The sequence below is a fragment of the Hippopotamus amphibius genome, chromosome 11 (genome assembly GCF_030028045.1).
Source record: "Hippopotamus amphibius kiboko isolate mHipAmp2 chromosome 11, mHipAmp2.hap2, whole genome shotgun sequence".
NCBI lineage: Eukaryota > Metazoa > Chordata > Mammalia > Artiodactyla > Hippopotamidae > Hippopotamus > Hippopotamus amphibius.
In genome coordinates, this window is record NC_080196.1 from 8,459,555 (window position 1) to 8,478,685 (window position 19,131).

Here is a 19,131-nt window from a genome sequence, read left to right on the forward strand (position 1 = left end):
GCCATGATGCAAAATGTATTTCTGAAGGCATGAGAAGCTCTTAAGGAGCCAATGGAATCCATTTTTCTCTTTGCTGTCTCCTCTCTTCTTAGGAATGGTGACAACCCAACAGTAACTTCTCTCCCCAGCCATAAAGCAAGTTTACATTCTTACAGTGCTAGCTAGTTAGTCAAGACTGGAGCCTAAAGTGTGGCATGTCACAGCTGTGCCTCTTCTTTCCACTCCTTCAAAGGGTTGCAGAGTTTTACTGACCCATCAGTGGCTAAGATCACTGTCTACTCTATGTTGGGGTACTCTAACCATAGATTAGCTCTCCCAGGGAGGGGTGAGAGTCAAGACACAGTCATTTCTTGGCAGCCATGTGGTAAAACATTGTGAGCTAGGTAAGGTTTGTCCTCTGAGTCTGCAGCTGACCCTTTCTATACCATTCCTTTTCTCACAGTATCCCAATTTTTGTTCTTCCAAGCATGCATCCTCCCATATTAAACTTGCCTTTCAATCATCAACTATCCTTCATTGATAATTGTACATGAATGAGTGCAAGTCAGTAGGCCACCTGCCTCAAAAGTATTTACTTCCAATTTGTCTCTCCATGTAAAATGGAAGGCTTTTATCTCTAGTGAAGGATTTTTTTTGTACATTAGCAAGGTATTTTGGGTGGCAGTAAGAGTAGAGGCCCCTTTCCATGGTCCCTGAAGACTCATATCGTGGGAGTGGCTGAAGAAGTCTTGGTTATGATGAAGTAAGAGTTAAACTAGACCAGGCCTCAATGATAGCAGATATCATCTGTGAGGAAGGGGTGAACAGGCACCTAAAGGAAAATAAATTCAGATCTAAACAAGATTGATTTTTGATGCCCACCCCTCTTTTAAAGATCAGTCTCCCTGATCTGGACCCTAGTGCACCATAGGCTCTCCTCGGGGTAATCAGGGTCATTCTAATCATCCAATCTGGAGTGTCACCTGCATGCAGTGTTTATTCTGCAAGCCTTCCCTCACCCGTTTTTCTTTATCAAAATTTATCTGTCCTGTGCCGCATTCTATCAGTGCACTTTCCGTTGCTGGGTCATGTGAAGCTGTAACTTCATCATCATTGGCAATAGGATTGTGGGATTTAAAATGGAGAGAGAGTATCTTAAATGAAACAGTGAGTCTCATGTTGGGACTCTCAACTTCTGGGAAGGGAGGAAGCTATCTGGTGATGAAGCCTGTAAAATTAAGAAGTAGTAAGTAATCCTCAAGTCAGTCTGTATGTATTTTTAGTACTTTCTAATGGTATGGAGTTAGATATTATTCGAGATACAGACAACTACCTGGGCTCAAGGAGTTTGCAGTCAAGCAAGTGAAATGGGGAATCTTGGATGCCAAGCACTGGCATCCATCACTGTAAATAATCTTATTTCATCGCAGTAGGGATTATCATACGACTTTAAGGAATCAAGATTCAGAAAAGTAAACTGTTTTCCCCAGGGTCTATATAAATAGTGAGTGGTGGAGTGAGGATTTAAATTCAGATCTGGTCTGGTTCTGATGTTTATGTTCTTTTCAGCATTTCATATTTTTATGGAAACGGAAGCTAAGAGGGAGAGGTGAAGAAGAGGGCAATAGAAGGCTGTGTGGGGCTGATGTGGCCTGCTGTGGGAGTTCAGAGGAGGATAGACGAGACCGATGCCTTGCACCAGTAAGAGAAAACTTTTTAGGAGGACCGGGAAGTGGCACTCAAATAGGGTCAAAAGCCATGAAGGACAACTTATTTGATAGTAGCTAGAAGAAGAGAGGTCTTTCCAGGTAGGATGACCAGGAACAGCTTAGGAGTAGGAATAAAAATGTGAAGGACATAACGGGGGAGGATCTGATTAAAGGATTGGAAATTATTCCTGTGGGCTGCCTTCTCTTTTACTGCACCTTAGTTCAATTGAGGGAGGGGGAGCCATTGCAGAAGATGGTTTCCCTCTAAGGGACAGGAGCTCGGGAAACTCAGCCTTCCACACAGTCTTACCTGGAACCACCACCTCTGAGAAGGATGTTCAGAGTCCCCAAGGAGAGGGGCTTTTCTCAAAAGTCCCTGATGACATAAGTGATGTGCTTCCGGGGAGCCAGAGCAAGGGAGCCAGGTGCTTCTTCCTTCCCTTTTTGGAATCCAGGCCAGTTTCAATTTACATAACACAGCTTAATCCACAGAAACAGGAGCCAGAGGCTGGTTCTTTCTCTTTTTTTCTCTCCAAGACACAGAAACCTTTATTTTCTCCCTACACCACAAACCGGTGCTGTTAAATAATATTGGATAATTGCACCTGTCGTACTCCCCATATTGTGCTGAAGAAAAATAATTGCTGGTTTTCTGCTATGCAGTTTAGCTGTGACTCCGTCATTTGACTCGGAGCATGTCATTTTCTCCCATTTTAGACTGTGTACAGTCAAACTGTGTGAAAGGACTCACAGATAGCGGCCCTGCGTGTGTGAGTGGGCGCAGGCCTCATTCAGCAATGATTTCTAATTTATACAGCATTGAAAATCCACAGCTATAAATAAACAATTCTGACTGGCTTTGCTGCCTACTCAAATGCTTTATTAAAAAAAAAAAAAAGGGAACCACCAACTGCATGAAAATGGAAAATAACCTCTGGATGTGGATTCTGTTTTCTGACACTTGTGCCCTCGGAGGAGGGATACCCAGACTCTCGGGATGGGTTCATTGTTCATCCAGGCAGCCTTCTGGGAGGCCCAGCCTCCGCACTCTTTCCTCACCACCGCCCCCCCCCCCCCCAAACACACACACACACTCCCCATGTGCAGGCACAACGTGTTTGGGGATTACAGTATATGAAACTGACTTCCTGTTATGACAAGTATTACAAGTGAGTAGGTGCAGAGGAGCCGAAAATAGCTTGAGAAATGTATGACCCATTTGCAGAGAGCATGGGGCTAATGTATTGTTTAGGCAAACAAGGTAAGTCTTCTCCTCAAACTCGAAACTGGTGTCACATGTGAGATAGCAACTCCAGAATATAAGCACAGGTATAGACCAGTCCATGAAGCAGTAGTGTAGCTCCTCTGCCTTCCTGTATGGGTGAGAGTTTCCACCAAGTTGGGATCCCTAACCCCTTCTTTTTTCTGGCCTTGCAGATGTACATACATTTTTGCTTTTTTAAATAAAGACTTTCAGATGCTCAGTTCCTGCTTTTTTCTGTAATAAAAAGGAAGGAAGGTGGGCTTGAGAATCAACCATCTGTGTGACCTTGGATCAGTAGTTTCCCTTCCTCTGAACCCAATAGTGTGCTGGAGGGAGCTCGTACAGGCTCACGAGGATTCAGCGGTTGTGTGTCTCTCTTCCCGACTCTGCATTCAGTGACATGTTTGTAGCTTGAAAAAGGTCATGGTGGAGTGTTTACACCATGACAATGAGAAAACACTATAAAGCAGGGCCTTAAAATTTTCTTTTTTCCAAAGAGTTGGGTTTTAAACATTTATGGCACACCAATATCAGAAACTCAGTTTGCCCATTTCTAAAATGAGGACATAATACATTTTCTACTCATAAGACTTTTGTGAAGATAAAATGAATTCATGGAGGTGAAAGTGGCTTTAAATTACATAATTTGGTTTGTACTGTTGTCTTCTAACCGCTAAGGGCCTAACACAGCTTTATGTAGGCAGCTAATACTATCTCCTTAATGAATGTTTAGTCAGTGTTCATGACAGGTGTTTTGTTTCTTCTCCTTTCTAAGCTACACCAGCACCAAGGAGGCACTGTGTGCTTAATGTCTGTGCTCAATGGGGAATGGTTCTGAGGTATTTCTGGTGTTGGAGTAGATATTGCACAGTGTCCAGTCATGCACCAATCAGAGTTTAATTTGGTCCCAGGGACAGTGAAGCCACAAATAGAAATCTGCAGGCTCATCCCAGCCAAGGGCTTACTATGACTCTGAGAAGTATGCAGTCATCTTTGGGGTGTGGAAAATTTGGGTGATCCCCTGCAGCCTTCACATTTGGAGAATTTCCATTGTGACAACTGCTTCTGGGCTTCTGCTGAGACCAGGTGCTTGGAGCAGTCAAGAAGCAGCAGGTGTGGGAAAAGAGCTGGCGTTCCCAGCTTAATCCAGAAAGGCTCAAGGCTCATATTTTTATAGCCATAGAGGAGTAGGGATCAAGCAGTTTTCTTGGTGCCTGTCCAAGTCTTGCTTTGGACTGCATGCCCTGTTGGGATAGTCTGCTGTCTTCCCTAACCCTATCAGACTGCCCCTGGTGTCCATTTTAACCAGATTTCTCCTATATAATTTTAGGTTGGAAAGCCCAAGTACAATTTAGTCTGGTGCCCATACCCAACCCACATGGACCTGTTAATGCACTGATGGACTTGAACATGTTTACCTACCACTCGTCATTTGTGTTCTTCACAAAATGTTTCTGTAAATAAAGAACCAGAAAAATCCTCTAGGAAAATTAAAGCAGGGTTCGTGAATGTGCTTGTTAATCCCCTGACAATCAGCTTTGTTAAACCAGAAACTAACTCAGCAAAGTGCTTTGTACCAAAACAATCTCAACAGTTATCATAATCATATCACTTCCCATTCAGATTATTCCCCAAGTAAAATGTACATTTACTTGGCAAATAAATCAATTTTCCAAAGAAAGAGATTTTGACAATGTCACTGTGTTCAGTGTTTACCTACCCCAAATGCTTGTTCACAAGAGGAACAGATTTCCCAGTATTTTTTATAGCTTATTTTCTCATTGCCCCAGTTAATTTCCTATTATGCTAGGTAGACAGACAACTTCAGAAGCAGCCATCTCCCTACATTTCCATTTAGATTGAGAAAAAAAAATAGATGAGAAATCCATGAAAATAACTAACTTATGAAAGTGCTTCTTTTAGGAAAGTTGGGATTATTCAAAAATGGCCCAGGAGTGGGAGTTAGATTTGGGAGGCAAAAACTGTTGTTTGGGTTCTGGCACTAATGCTCTGGCCTCAGGCAGGTAACGTCTCATCCAGGTCCTCAGCATCCTCCTCTATAAAGTGAAGAGTTTGCATGATCCTAAGTTCCTTTCTCTCTCTAAACATTCTCTAACATTGCACTTATATGAGTTTCTTTGGCCTTTGGGCAGACGTTGACCACAGACCATCCTCCACAGAAGTTAGACAGAGGTAACAAATTCTGTGACAGCAGGAATTGTTTTGGGAGAGCCAGTAGAAGCTAAAAACAAACAAACAAACAAAAACAAGAGTCCTTATACCTTTATAACCCTCTTATTAAATTTAAATATCATTCCTTGGTTTTTCTACCTTCCTGTGTTGCTCCCCCACCTCCCCACACTGGGAAAAAAAGATGAAAAAATCTCTTGTGTTTTCTTCCTCCTTAGTTCTTGGAAAACGGTCTCTAATCACTTCCTCTTCTTTCTTGGCTGCATCGTGTCACCTGCACAAACAAGAACAGAAAGAGACCTTAGCCTTCAGGGTTTCCCTAATGGGTATTCTTGTGTGGGTAGACATTCACCGTGACTTGGGACAGTGGAAAGTTGAGGAAACTTTTCTGAAGGCAAGATGATGTACTGTAAAGAGTTCTGAAAAACCACCAGCACTGCTGCAAGGGCAGTAAGGGGCTCTGCTGTCCCACTTGGTACTTGGCTCACAACCTGCCAGCTGACCAACAGTGCAGTTCACATCGTGTGGCTCTGAGTATCTCACATGAACCACTGATGGCTGTTGCTTTTGGTCATGTGTTTGTAGGCTGCACACAGTTCATCAGCAAACTTTGAGACTGCAGATGGTGATGGAGAGACCACATTAAATGAGAGAGGAAAGAAAAGAGTGGATATTCATCTAAGTAGGGGCCATTCTGTGACCTCTTACCAGATCAGCTTATTGGCCTGAGTAGAAGAGTACCGGCATATTGATTAGTTTTTAGTAAGCTTATTAAGTTAAGAGGGGTTTATCTATTGAAATTGTAGCATTAGATTTCTAGAATGACTTCCATTTAGCCAACCATTGGTACCTCCATATTTAATGGTCATAAATCTTTGCATAAATTTTGAAACTTCAGAAACTCCATTAACTCATTGTCCTTCCTGTCTGTTGCCAATGCAGTCTTTTTTTCAGTTCAGCCTCTTCTCATTCTGGAAGTCAGAACCCTGTTACTTCTGGCTCAGTATTACAATAGCAATGTCAGCTGCCAATTCCATGCTTTATGCCTCAGATCCTGCCTCCTCCATCAGTTCTATCTTTAATTTTATTTTGCTGGAACTTCCCTTCTCAGAGGCTTTAGTGACTGATGACTTGAAGTCCTCCTGTGGCCCCTTCTTGACACTGATTTTATGGGGCAGCTAGCTTCCTGATCACACAGCCAGCCCTTGTGGCTACTCTTGAATTCATGTCTCTCAACATTTTTAAGCATAGTCCCTTCCTTTCTTCTGCTCCTCATCAATCCATACTACATCCAGTCACTCCAGTGGAGCCTTGCTGATTTATCCAGCTTTACGTGGTTCATGTTCTTTTCATTTATGCTTCCACTTGTTTTTCACTTTTGATGTGAATTTTCTTTTCCCTAGTTATGTCTTCTCTACATTAGGTCTATAAGTGCAAACACAGTATCTTCTCTTTTCTGAAGTATACACTTAGGGCCTTTAATGAATCAGTTTTCAGATAAATAACACATTAATTCTGTTGTGTTCAAGAGCTTGACCAGTATAAACTTCTCAAAGTTATTCCCTCTGTGGTCACTCTGGGGGCACCTAAAACTTTGTTTATCCATGTTGTTACCAACCCTTAGCACTTTGACTTTAACTGTAATCAGAACCTCACTTCTTTAGCCCCGGGTGCCAAGGATTGGAGATTCCTTCTCCAGTTAAGAAACACAAAGAACATGATGGCTTAGGGAGAAGCATCAGAAGCAGGAGTGGAAGTGGTGGTGGGAAGTTCCTCTGGGAGAAGAGGGCAGGTGGCTCCTTCCACTGGATCAGAGTCTCCCCTGTCCAATACCATGAAGCTAGGTAGAGCACCAAGAAATTCCCACAAGCCAACCAATGTGCTAGAGAAGGCACCACCCCCAAATGTGTCTCTGTGTGGAGCTCTAACAGTCATTTCAATCTGTAGAGACTTACATGGTGTGAATATCACAGAAGTCATGTTTTTCTTTTTGTTCCTAGCTGGTGGGGATGGGTCCTTAGTCCTGAATTCTCATGGGGCTGAGCAATCTTTAGATTTCTTTGAGTTTTCAGAATTTATCTCTGATCGTGTTTCCACAGTGCATGGCAGGAGATAAGGAAGTGTTGACTTAGTAATAGATCATGTTATCTTACCCAAAGAAAGTTCACAAAATGGATTTCAGACTGGCTGGGGAATAATGTTGCTTGTTCTTACTCTTTTCCTCATTGAAGGGAGTCCTTCCCAGTGGAACACCTCCTAGCTGGTGGCTAGGGAGTTAGGTCCACCCTGATTTGTTTGTTTTAGTTTTTGTTTTACTGAGGTAAATTTGATTTACAGTATTATATTAGTTTTAGATATATAACAGGGATTCCATATTTTTATAGATTACACTACATTCAAAATTATTATGAAATATTGGTTATATTCCCTGTGCTGTACATTACATCCTTGTATCTTATTTATTTTATACTTGGTAGTTTATACCTCAATATCCTTCCCCTATCTTGCCCCTCCCTTCCCCCTTCCCCCACTGGTAACCACTAACCACTAGTTTGTTTTCTGTATCTATGAGTCTTTTTCTGTTTTGTTATATTCATTCATTTTATCTTTTAGATTTCACATATTAGTGAAAATATACAGTATTTGTGTTTGTCTGACTTACATCACTAAGCGTAATACACTCCAGGTCTATCCATGTTGTTGTAAATGGAAAAATTTCATTCTTTTTCTGGCTGAGCAATATTCATATGTTATCCTCTTTATCCATTCACCTGTTGATGGACACTTAGGTTGCTTCCATATCTTGGCTATTGTAAGTAATGCTACTATAAATATTGGGGTGCATGTATCTTTTCAAATTAGTGTTTTTCTATTTTTTGGATGTGTACCTAGGAATTGCTGGGTCATATGGTGGTTCTATTTTTAATTTTTTGAGGAACTAATTTACATTCCCAACAATGTGTACTAGGGTTCCCTTTTCTCTACATCCTTGCCAGCATTTTTTATTATTTGTCATTTTGACAATAGCTGTTCTAACAGGTGTGAGGTGATATCTCACTATGGTTTTGATTAGCATTTCTGTGATGCTTAGTGATATTGAGCATCTTCTCATGTGCTGGTTGGCCATCTGTATGTCTTCTTTGGAAGTCTGTTCAGGTTTTCTGCCCATTTTTTAATTGGATTGTTTGTTTTGTTGATATTGAGTTGTATGAGCTCTTTATATACTTTGGATATTAACCCATTATCAGACTTACAATTTGCAAATGTCTTTTCTCATTCAGTAGGTTGTCTTTTCATGTTGTTGTTGGTTTCCTTCACTGTGCAAAAGCTTTCAAGTTTAATTTGATGTAGTCTTATTTATTTATTTTTGCTTTTGTTTCTCTTGTCTGAGAAGATAGATCCACAAAAAATATTGCTAAGATTTATGTCAAGTAATGTATTGCCTGTGTTTTCTTCTAGGAGTTTTATGGTTTCCAGTCTTACATTTAGGTCTTTAATCCATTTTGAGTTTATTTTTCTGTATGGTGTGAGAAAATGTTCTAATTTCATTTTTTCACATGTACCTGTCCAGTTTTCCAAACACCACTTATTGAAGAGACTGTCTTTTCTCCATTTTATATTTTTGCTTCCTTTGTTATAGATTAATTGGCCATGTGTGCATGGGGTTATTTCTGGGCTCTCTATTCTGTTCCATTGATCTGTGTGTCTGTTTTTGTGCCAGTATCATTACTGTTTTCATGACTGTAGCTTTGTAGTATAGTCTGAAGTCTGGGCACATGATACCTCCAGATTTGTTCTTTTTTCTCAAGATTGCTTTGGCTTTTCAGGGTCTTTTGTTCTTCCATACAAATTTTGGGAATTTTTGTTCTAGTCCTGTGAAAATGTCATTTGAGTGCTTTGGTAGGGATTGTATTGAATCCATAGATTGCTTGGGGCAGTATGGATATTTTAACAGTATTAATCCATGAACACAGAATCTTTCCATTTAATAGTATAGTCTTCAGTTTCTTTTATCAGTCCCTTATGTTTTCAGAGTATAGGTCTTTCACTTCATTGGTGAAATTTATTCTTAGATATTTTATTGTTTTTGATGTGATTTTAAATGGGATGATTTCTTACTTTCTCTGTCTGATAGTTCATTATTAGTGTATAGAAAAGCAACAGGTTTCCATATTAATCTTGTATCCTGAAACTTTAGTGAATTCATTTATTTGTTCTAATGTTTTCTTTTGGTGGAGACTTCAGAGTTTTCTATATATAGTATCATGTCATCTGCAAATAGTAACAGTTTGACTTCTTCCCTTTCAATTTGAATGCCTTTTAATTCTTTTTTCTTGTCTGAGTGCTGTGACTAGGACTTCCAATACTATGTTAAATAGAAATGGCAAGAGTGAACATCCTTGTCTTGATCCTGATTGTGAAGAAAAAACTTTCAGTTTTTCATTGTTGAATATGATATTAGCTGTGGGCCTTTATTATGTTGAGATATGTTCCCTCCATACCAACTTTGTTGAGAGTCTTTATTATGAATGAGTATTAAATTTTATCAAATGCTTTTTTTGCATCTATTATGTGATTTTTATCACTCGTTTTGTTAAGTGGTATATCACATTGATTAATTTACAGATATTGAATCATTCTTGCATCCCTGGCATAAATCCCACTTGATTATGATGTATGATCCTCTGTGTATGTTATTGAATTCAGTTTGCTAATATTTTGGTGAGAGTTTTTGCATCTATATTTATCAGGAATATTGGCCTGGAATTTTCTTTTTGTGTAGTGTCTTTTTCTGGTTTTGGCATCAGACTAATGGTGGCCTCATAGGATGAATTTGGGAGTGTTCCCTCCTCTTCAATTTTTTGGACTATTTTGAGAAGGATAGGTGTTAACTCTTCTCTATATGTTTGGTAGAATTCCCCTGTGAAGTTGTCCAGTCTTGGACTTTTGTTTGTTGGGAGTATTTTGATTCCTGATTCAATTACAATACTAGTAATCAGTTTGTTCAGATGATCTATTTCTTCCTGATTTAGTCTAGGAAGATTGTATGTTTCTAGGAATTTATCCATTTCTGCTACATTGTCTAAGTTCTTGGCATATAACTGTAATTTCTTATGATTTTTTGTATCTCTGTGATATAAAAAAATGTATCTCTGTGTTATTTTTTCTCTTTCATTTCTTATTTTATTTGGGTCCTTTCTTTTTTTTCTTGATGAGCCTAGCTAAAAGCTTATAAATTTTGTTTATCTTTTCAAAAACCATCTTTTGGTTTTATCAGTCTTTTCTATTTTTTAATCTCTTACTTATTTTCTCTCTGATTTTTAGTATTTCCTTCCTTCTGCTGATTTTGGGCTTTTTGCTCTTTTTCTGATCCCTTCAGATGGTAGGTTAGGTTGTTTGAGGTTTTGTTTGTTTGTTTGTTTCTTGAGGTATGCCTATATCAATGTTAACTTCCCTCTTAGAACTGCATTAGCTGTGTGCCATAGATTTTGGAATGCTGTGTTTTTATATTCGTCTCAAGGCATTTTCTGATTTCCTCTTTAATTTCTTTGTTGACCCCTTGGTTTTTCAGTAGCATATTGTTTAGCCTGCATGTGTTTGTGTTTTTCTAATTTTTCTTTCTATAATTGGTTTCTAGTTTCATACTGCTGTGGTCAGAAAGGATGCTTGATACAATTTCTATCCTCCTAAATTTTTTGAGACTTGTTTTGTGGCCTAGCATGTGATCTGTTCTGGAGAACACTCTATGTGCACTTTAAAGGAATGTGTATTCTGCTTTTTTGGATTGAATGTCCTTAGTTATCTTATTAAGTCCAGCTGCTCTAGTGTGTCACTTAAGTCTACTGTTTCTTCATTGATTTCCTTTCTGGATAATCTGTCCATTGAGGTACATGGGGTGTTAAATTCCCCTACTATTATTGTATTATTGTCAATTTCTCTTTTTATGTCTTAATATTTGCTTTATAAATTTAGGTGCTCCTATATTAGATGCACATACAAGGGTGAGTCAAAAATTATCTGCACTCGGGCTGTGGAATTTAATTAACTTTTAGAAAAGACAAATACATCATTTTTCTACATTATCTCCTTGCTTTTCAATATGCTTTGTCCATCTGTCAACAGGCTTTTGTATTCCCTCATTAAAAAATGTTTTAGACTGAGCTGAGAGCCACGAATGCACTGCTGTCTTCACTTCTTCATCAGAGGTGAATCTGCTTCCTTCTTGGTGGCTAACACTTGTGTGACCTTCCTTGAACTTCTCTATTCATTCATACACACTTCTTTATGACAAAACACTTTCTCCATACTGTGCACAAAGTCTTCGATAAATAACAGCACCAGGTACACCCTCGGACCACAAAAAATGAATCACTGCCCGCTGCTCTTTAGTGCAAATCACAGGTGGGGCATCCATTTTCGCTCACACTGCAGTTACAGATGAACTGATGTAACACATTCATACCTACACAGCAGTGACTGGGGAGACGGTAGCCTTGAACGGAAAGAGCTGATAAGACAGTGCGGCCAACAGAAGTTTTAATATAACCAGAGTGCAGATAGTTTTTGACTCATCCTTATGTTTTTGAACATTATATCCTCTTCTTGTATTGATTGCTTTATCACTATGTAATGCTCTTCTTGGTATTTTATTATAGTCTTTGTTTTAAAGTCTATTTTGTCTGATATGACCATTGCTACCCCAGATTTCTTTTCATTTCCATTTGCATGCAGTATCTTTTTCCATCCCTTAACTTGTAGTCTGTGTGTCCTTAGCTCTGAAGTGAGTCTCTTATAGGCAGCATATTTTTATAATTCAGTCAGCCACGCTATATCTTTTGATTGCAGCATTTAGTGCATTTTTATTTAAAGTAATGGTTGATAGGTATGTACTTATTGCCATTTTGTTACTTGTTTTCTGGGTTTTTTTTAATTATTACATTTCTAGTTCTTTATTTTATTTTTTTAAATTATTATTTTGGCTGTGTCAGGTTTTAGTTGTGGCATGTGGGATCTTCATTGTGGCATGCAGGATCTTTCATTGTGGCATGTGGGCTTTTCTTTAGTTATGGCACACGGGTTTTCTCTCTCTAGTTGCAGTGTGCAGGCTTCAGAGCGTATGGGCTCTATAGTTGTGGCACGTGGACTCCAGAGCATGTGGGCTCTGTAGTTTGCAGCACGTGGACTCTAGTTGAGGTATGTGGGCTCAGTAGTTGTGGCACACAGGCTTAGTTGCCCTGTGGAATGTGGGATCTTAGTTCCCTGACCAGGGGTCGAATCTGTGTTGCCTGCATTGCAAGGTGGATTCTTCACTTCTGGACCACCAGGGAAGTCCCCTCTGGTTGTTTTTGTAGTTTGATATGACCATGGCTGTAGAATTTACAGAAGTTTTGATATAACCAGAGTGCAGATAAATTTTGACTCACCCTCATATATTGTAGTTTTTTGATTTGCAGTTCATGCAGTTCATGTATGTTGAACTGTATTTATTTATTTTAAACTGGTAGTCATTTAAGTTCAAACACATTCTAAAAGGTTTACATTTTTCTCCCCTCCCCCATGTTTTGTGTTTTTGATGTCATATTTTACATCTTCATGTCTATCCCTTTTCTGTTTATTGTACTTATAGTTGATTTTACATTTTTGTCTTTTAACTTTCATACAAGCTTATTTCAGTGGTTGATCCATAGCCTTTACTATATATTTGCATTTACTAGAAGGATTTTCCCCTTCCTATAATTTCTTATCTCTTGTTATAGCCTTTTCATTTTCATTTAAAGACTCTTTAACACTTCTTGTAAGATTGGTTTAGTGTTGATGAACTCTTAGTTTTTGCTTGTCCGAGAAGCTTTTTTCTTCAATTCTGAATGATAAACTTGCTGGGAGGAGTATCCTAGGTTGTAAGTTTTTTCCTTTCGGTACTTTATCTCTATCATGCCACTTCCTTCTGGCCTGCAAAGTTTCTGCAGGAAAATCAGTTGATAGCCTTATGGGGGTTCCCTTTTATGTGACTCTTTGTTTTTCTCTTGCTTCCTTTAGAATTCTTTTATCTTTAACTTTTGCCATTTTAATTATGATATGTCTTGGTGTGGGTCTCTTTGAGTTCATCTTGTTTGGAACTTTCTGTGCTTCTTGTACCTGGATATCTGTTTCCTTCTTCAGGTTTGGGAAGTTTACAGCCATAGTTTTATCAAATACATTTCCTACCCTATTTTCTCTCTCTTTTCCTTTTGGGACCCCTATAAATCAAATGTTAGTACAATTGATGTAGTCCCAGAGGTCCCTTAGACTAGTCTCATTTTTTAAAATTTGTTTTCCTTTTTGCTGTTCTGATTGGGTGATTTCCATTATTCTATCTTCCAGATTGCTTATGCATCGTTTTGTATCACCTAATCTCCTGTTCATGCCCTCTCGTGTATTTTTCATTTCAGTTATTGTATTCTTCAACTCTGACTAGTTCTTTCCTGTATTTTCTAATTCTTTGTTGAAATTCTCATTGTGTTCATCTATTCTTTTCCCCAGTTCAGTTAGCATTTTTATTACTATTTCTTTGAACTCTTTGTCACATAAATTATTTATCTCTATTTCATTAGCATTTTTTCAGGTGCTTATTTCTTGTTGTTTCATTTGAAACATATTCCTCTGTCTTCCCATTTTGTTTAACTTTGGCTATCCTGGTCTTGATGTCATGTCCTTGTGTGGGACCATTCCTGTGCAATCTGTGTGAGCGTAGTGGCTTTGTGGGAGAGTTGGAGTTGAGGTGAGCATGGTCTGCATCTTCTCCCAGGGTGTGCTGGTAGCCACTGTCTTGGTGGGAAGTAGGGCTGGAGTTGGAGGGGCTAAAGCCAGAGCCAGGTGCAAGCCAGGGCTGCTTCTAAATGCTCAACGACTGTCACTGCTCTGTTGGGGGTGGGATGGGGGGGCAGAGGGGCTGGAGCAGGACCCCTGAGGGAGCTGGATTTCTTTTGGGTATGATAGCAGTCTCCACCTTGGTTTGGGACAAGGTCAGGGCCTAAGGGCTTGGGGCCACACTTCTGTGCTGGTTTTACTTTTTCCCCAGCATGTGCCCTTGGTTAGAGGCTGGGTCAGGGCTGGAGGGGTTAGTGCCATGCCACTGAGCTGACCCCACTCCTCCTCCCCCAAGTGTTCACAGAGATCTGTGCTCCAGCGATGGTGCTCTCCATCTAGAGTATGGGCAGAGATTCATGAGCTGGTAATGGTTGCTCCACCCTGGTCAGAGTCAGGACCAGGGTCCAAGCCAGCTCCATTCCCTCCAAGTGTGCATACTCTCATTGGCAATGGCAGCCTCTGCCTTAGTGGAGAGCAGCACTGGAACAAGAGGGGCTGGATCAGGAGCCTGGTGCAGACCTGGGGGGCACAGTGGGACAGTCCCTAGACATTATTCAATCAGCTGCCTCTTTGCTGTCATTGGGAGTAAGCAGATCTGTGCATGTGCTCTTCAAGAGTGGAATCTCAGTTTCTTAAAGCCCTTAGTAAATCCCACCGGGTTTCAGACCAGCCAAGGGGTCTTGTCTTCCCCATGTTGGACCCAATGGCTGAGGTGCCTGATATATGACTTGAACTGCTCATTCCCCAGGGAGGAGCCCTTAGCCTGTGATATCCCCCTCCTCCTCTGTGTCCCCCACCAGGGGTGGGGGTCCTGACCAGGTCACTTCTTCCCTCTTCCTACTCAGCTCTGTGTGGATCTTTCTTTATAGCCTTGGTTGTAAAATAGCTATTCTGCTAGTCCCTAGGTCTATTTCAGTGAGATTCGCTCTATATGTAGTTGTAGTTTCGATGTGTTCATGAGGGAAGGTGAACCCAGTGTCATCCTACTACACCATTTTGATCTCCTCCCACCCTGGATTATTTTAGTCCTTTCTTTATCCTCTGTTAGTACCAAGGAGTAGAGATATTTTAGGCCAAACATTTAATGTTCATCTTGTGCAAGAGTCAAACATTTTCTGCTGGCATCGTAAAAGAAACCATTCCTTTAGTCAGCATCACTATGGATACATATGTAATTATATACCTTATTATTCCAGCAGCTGGAACACAGGATAAGTAAAAGCATATTATTTAAAAAAAAAGATTTACACCTATGTATCTGCAATCACAAAAGCTACTGCTAGACTTTGAACTGAAAATTTGAAGAACATTTGCCTAGTTTTAAAGACTTGGCTTGGAAAGGGGTGAGAAGGCAGATTGTTGGGGGGATATGAGGTGTTAGAAGAATGGGACTTGAACATAGATGAGTACAAGTGACAGTGCAAAAGTAGTAGGAGGAGATGGAGTTGAGAGCTGGCTGGAGAAACCCTGGTGGGGAAAGAGGCTGAGGAAGAAGGAGAAGTAATAATCCCAAGTGGACTCACTTTGAGCTTAGGGAGATGAAGTTAGGACAAGAAATGCAAAAAGGAGATATATTTTCCTAACTGACTAAATGGTGCCCAGGGGGGGCCATGCTTTATAAATACATGTGGAGTCAACTCATGACAAGATTCTTTTTTAATGAAATGATCAGGCACAAAATTTCTTCATGGATAAAACTGAGGAGGTAGACTAGATGGCCTCTAAGCAGCTTTCAACAATAAATCTCCTTTAAATAAATCTGGTCCTTAGGAAATAGTATTAAAGGAAGGTTTTAATATCATTCTGTCCAAGGCACCATCACAAGGTCACTTGGCCAGATTAGAATTTTCAGCTTATAAACTCTCCAGGCGAAAAGGATCTGTGGTCTTAGGCCCTGACAAAGGGAACCCCTGGCACATGTCCCTCATGTGAATGTAAGAAGGGAGGCCATGGGCCTTAAATAAGCTGACTGCCTCTCAAGCCACACCTGCATATAAGAGGCCCTCCATTTTGGCCTGGAGGCACTTAACCTCTTTCAGTGCCTGATATATCGCGTGGATTGGGTTTCTCTTTCTGTTGGACTTATGTCTTATCAAGAAGAAAAAAAAAAAAGGAAATTAAATAGTTAAGTGGCAGAGAAGGAGGCCTATATTGGGACTCCCTGACAGCCCCTTTCTCCCATTCAGAGTGGAAATAATCTGTCTGGAGTATCCCTAGATACTCAGACATGGTGAGCCACGTTTTCAGTGACCAAAGACTGCTTCCCCCTGTCAGCCTCCATCATTGTTTGAAATCAGTGTTCCACCTAACTCTGCCTGAAAAGTAGAAGTTGACTTTTTCCTGGTGGGTATCTGGTCCCAATAACTGACTCAGTGCTTGTTCCATGATGCAGAAAAGCTAGCACAAGTCAGGGAATGAGATGGTGACAAGTCAAACAGGGTGGCCCTCTAGAACCTCTTGAGAGCTTTCTGAGCCACAGCATCTTTTTGAAGGCCAGCAGGATCTTCCTGAGCCTTTGACAACAGTTGTCTCTCTGGTGCACAGGGCCAGCTCTCTGCATCTATCTACCCCTGGAGAATGTCACACGCTTTCCAAGTTTACATTTGATTCCTGGTATCACTCCTTATTATTGCCCTTCTCAGTCTCCTCTTCATTTTCACCCACTGACGTGACACATGAGGGGGTAGGAAGTGGGTGGACGTGACCATCATTGCCAGCACCCTTCTCAGCCAAGCAGTGGACTTGGGAGAGCACCACATCGAGCAAGGATGCTTGTAGACATAATCATCCAAACTGGGAAGAGTCCAAGGTCCTGTGGCACCTAGGGCCTTGCTCTCAGATCAGCAGTGTCAGTCTCTCTGCGGCACATGTTGGAAGGGCAGAATCCCATGCTGTCCTCTAAATCTACTGAATGAGAATCTACCTTTTAATAAGATCCTAATTTTAACAAGATTTGCAGGCACATACATGTTTGAGAAGTGCTATTCTGTGACAGTGGTTCTTGACCCTGACTGCAAATTAAAAGAACTGGGAAGCTTTAAAAAATACTCATGCCAGGTCCCCATCTCCATAAGATAGATGTAGTTCGTCTGAGGTGGATCTGGGAGTTAGTGTTCTTTAAAGTCCCCCAGTGATTTTGAAATGTGTAGTCAGGGTCGAGCACTCCTGCTAGAGACATAGCTGCATGTTACCTGGCTCTTAACTGATACTTCTTGATTGCTTGGTAGTTGACTGGTGACTCCCAACCAGGCCACAATGTGGCTCAGAAATTTCAGAAGCAGAGATTCTAATTAATTCTAGCCTCAATTAGCCTAACCTTCTATTTCACTCTGTAAGTTCTTCAGGAACTACACCACCTCTGTCAATTTGCATTCAGTTTGGTGGTTGTTACTTTTATTCACCTTCAGCTGGGGAAACTGGTAATTTATGCGTGAAGTTGAAGGAGATGATTGGAATATCCACGTAGAAAAGAAGGTTGCTGATTCTTCCTTGGAGAGAATGAAATTAACAGCAGTAGTGACTAACCCTGTGTGCCAGACCCTGTTTTTGGCAGTTGATGTTTCCCAAGTCATTTATGTTCCTCCAGAATCCCATGAGGAGGGTACTGATATTGTCTCCATGATGTGTAAGAGAAAACTGGAACATGAAGACATTGAGTGCCTTGCCCAGTGAAACAGGTCTATAAGTGGTAAGCCTCAGGTAGGAACCCAGGCAGTCAGGCACAGAACATTTCTCCTAACCACTGCCTCCCACTGCACCACCAAAGCACACCTGTGAATTTCTGCTCTCATCCAAAGAAGCTCAGGCAGTGGGAAAGGTGAGGAAGTAGAATTAGCCCTGAATTTGAACAGAGTAGGTGGCTATTTACATGTTTCCATAGATCCAGAACAGAGGGTTAGAGAGGGACTCAGAAATAGAGGGACCACACAGTGTGTTGTCCAGACTTGGACAATGTAAAATTCTATTCACACTGGCACAGCAGGCATTAACCAGGACTGTCCTAGGCAAACTGAGATGTGCAGTTGCCCTTCTTATAGGTCGTCTTAGCACTGAGGAGTTGAAGTGCATTCACACAGGATGCATGGTTGGTTTGTGGCCAGGTGAGGGACATACGCTACTTTTCTTGATTCCTGTTCTGAAGCTTTTCCCCATTTTGTATTGCCTGCCTTCATTTTCATCTCTTTTGCAACAGCTCTCTAACCAGTATACCATAGCATCACTCTCCTATGCTCCTTAAACTCCCTGTCCAACCCTTTAATCCCCAACCAGTCAAATCATTCCTTGACCACTGTCTCCAGAATAACTTTTCACAGAGTCCCATTTAATGCCTAGAGAGAAGAGGCCTTGAATATTCTCTATTTGCATTGTTTGATCCATTCAGGAAACTGATGGAAATGGGTGATTTAAAGGTGGATAAGACATACTTCTATCCTTAAGAAACTCACGGTCTAGTGTAAAAACAAATCTCTGGGCAGACCAGGGGAGGCTTCCTGGAAGAGGTGAGTTGAAATGAATGAGTAGGCGTGAGACAGGCAAAGTGTAGGGGAAGTGAGAGAGCCCATGGAGGTGAGAAACATTAGTGTGTAGGGAAAACAAGCAGTTTGGTGCTGCTGGGGCACAAGTTTGGAAGAAGGAGAGCGAGGGTCAAGGCATGCACTAGGTCACAGAGACTCTTGTGTGCTATTCCAAGGGCTTGGATTTTCATCTGCAAATTGAAGGAAGCCTTACAGCTTTCAGCAGAATAGGACACGGGAAAATGTGTTCACATAATATAGCTCTGTTTAGTTTTAGGTGATTTAAGTGTTCACTGCCATTGGAATTTGAAGTGATCTAATTTCTCTTTTAATTTCTTATTTAACCATTTATAATTAAGATCGGTTCAGAATTTAACACGTTTATGATCCTATTCTGATGCTATATAGAACTTTTTACCCATTATATTCTTAAGGAGTTAAAAATCTAGAGAGAAGAGAGAGACGCAGCCACTGACAGTAGTGTCTGTCGCTCACATGAACATTCACATAGGCATGATGCAGTGAAGGGCCACGTGTTGATGCCAGCCTGTTTGCTCGTTGGGATTTAACTGTAGTGGGAAATTGGATGTAGCACTTAAACAATGAGGCTTATTAAAAAGAGCTTTGT

The 19,131-nt window shown here is 40.7% G+C and overlaps 1 protein-coding gene across 1 annotated transcript in view; it reads right to left on the bottom strand.

Moving 5' to 3' along the window:
* Nucleotides 1-5,190: 5,190 nt before the first annotated feature.
* The window catches only part of ADTRP (androgen dependent TFPI regulating protein), an 82,748-nt gene continuing 68,807 nt past the window's right edge, over nucleotides 5,191-19,131 (bottom strand). Inside the window, exon 5 of the transcript XR_009047995.1 lies at nucleotides 5,191-5,416. The gene's annotated coding sequence lies outside the window, so the exon portion shown is untranslated. The remainder of the gene's footprint in view (nucleotides 5,417-19,131) is intronic.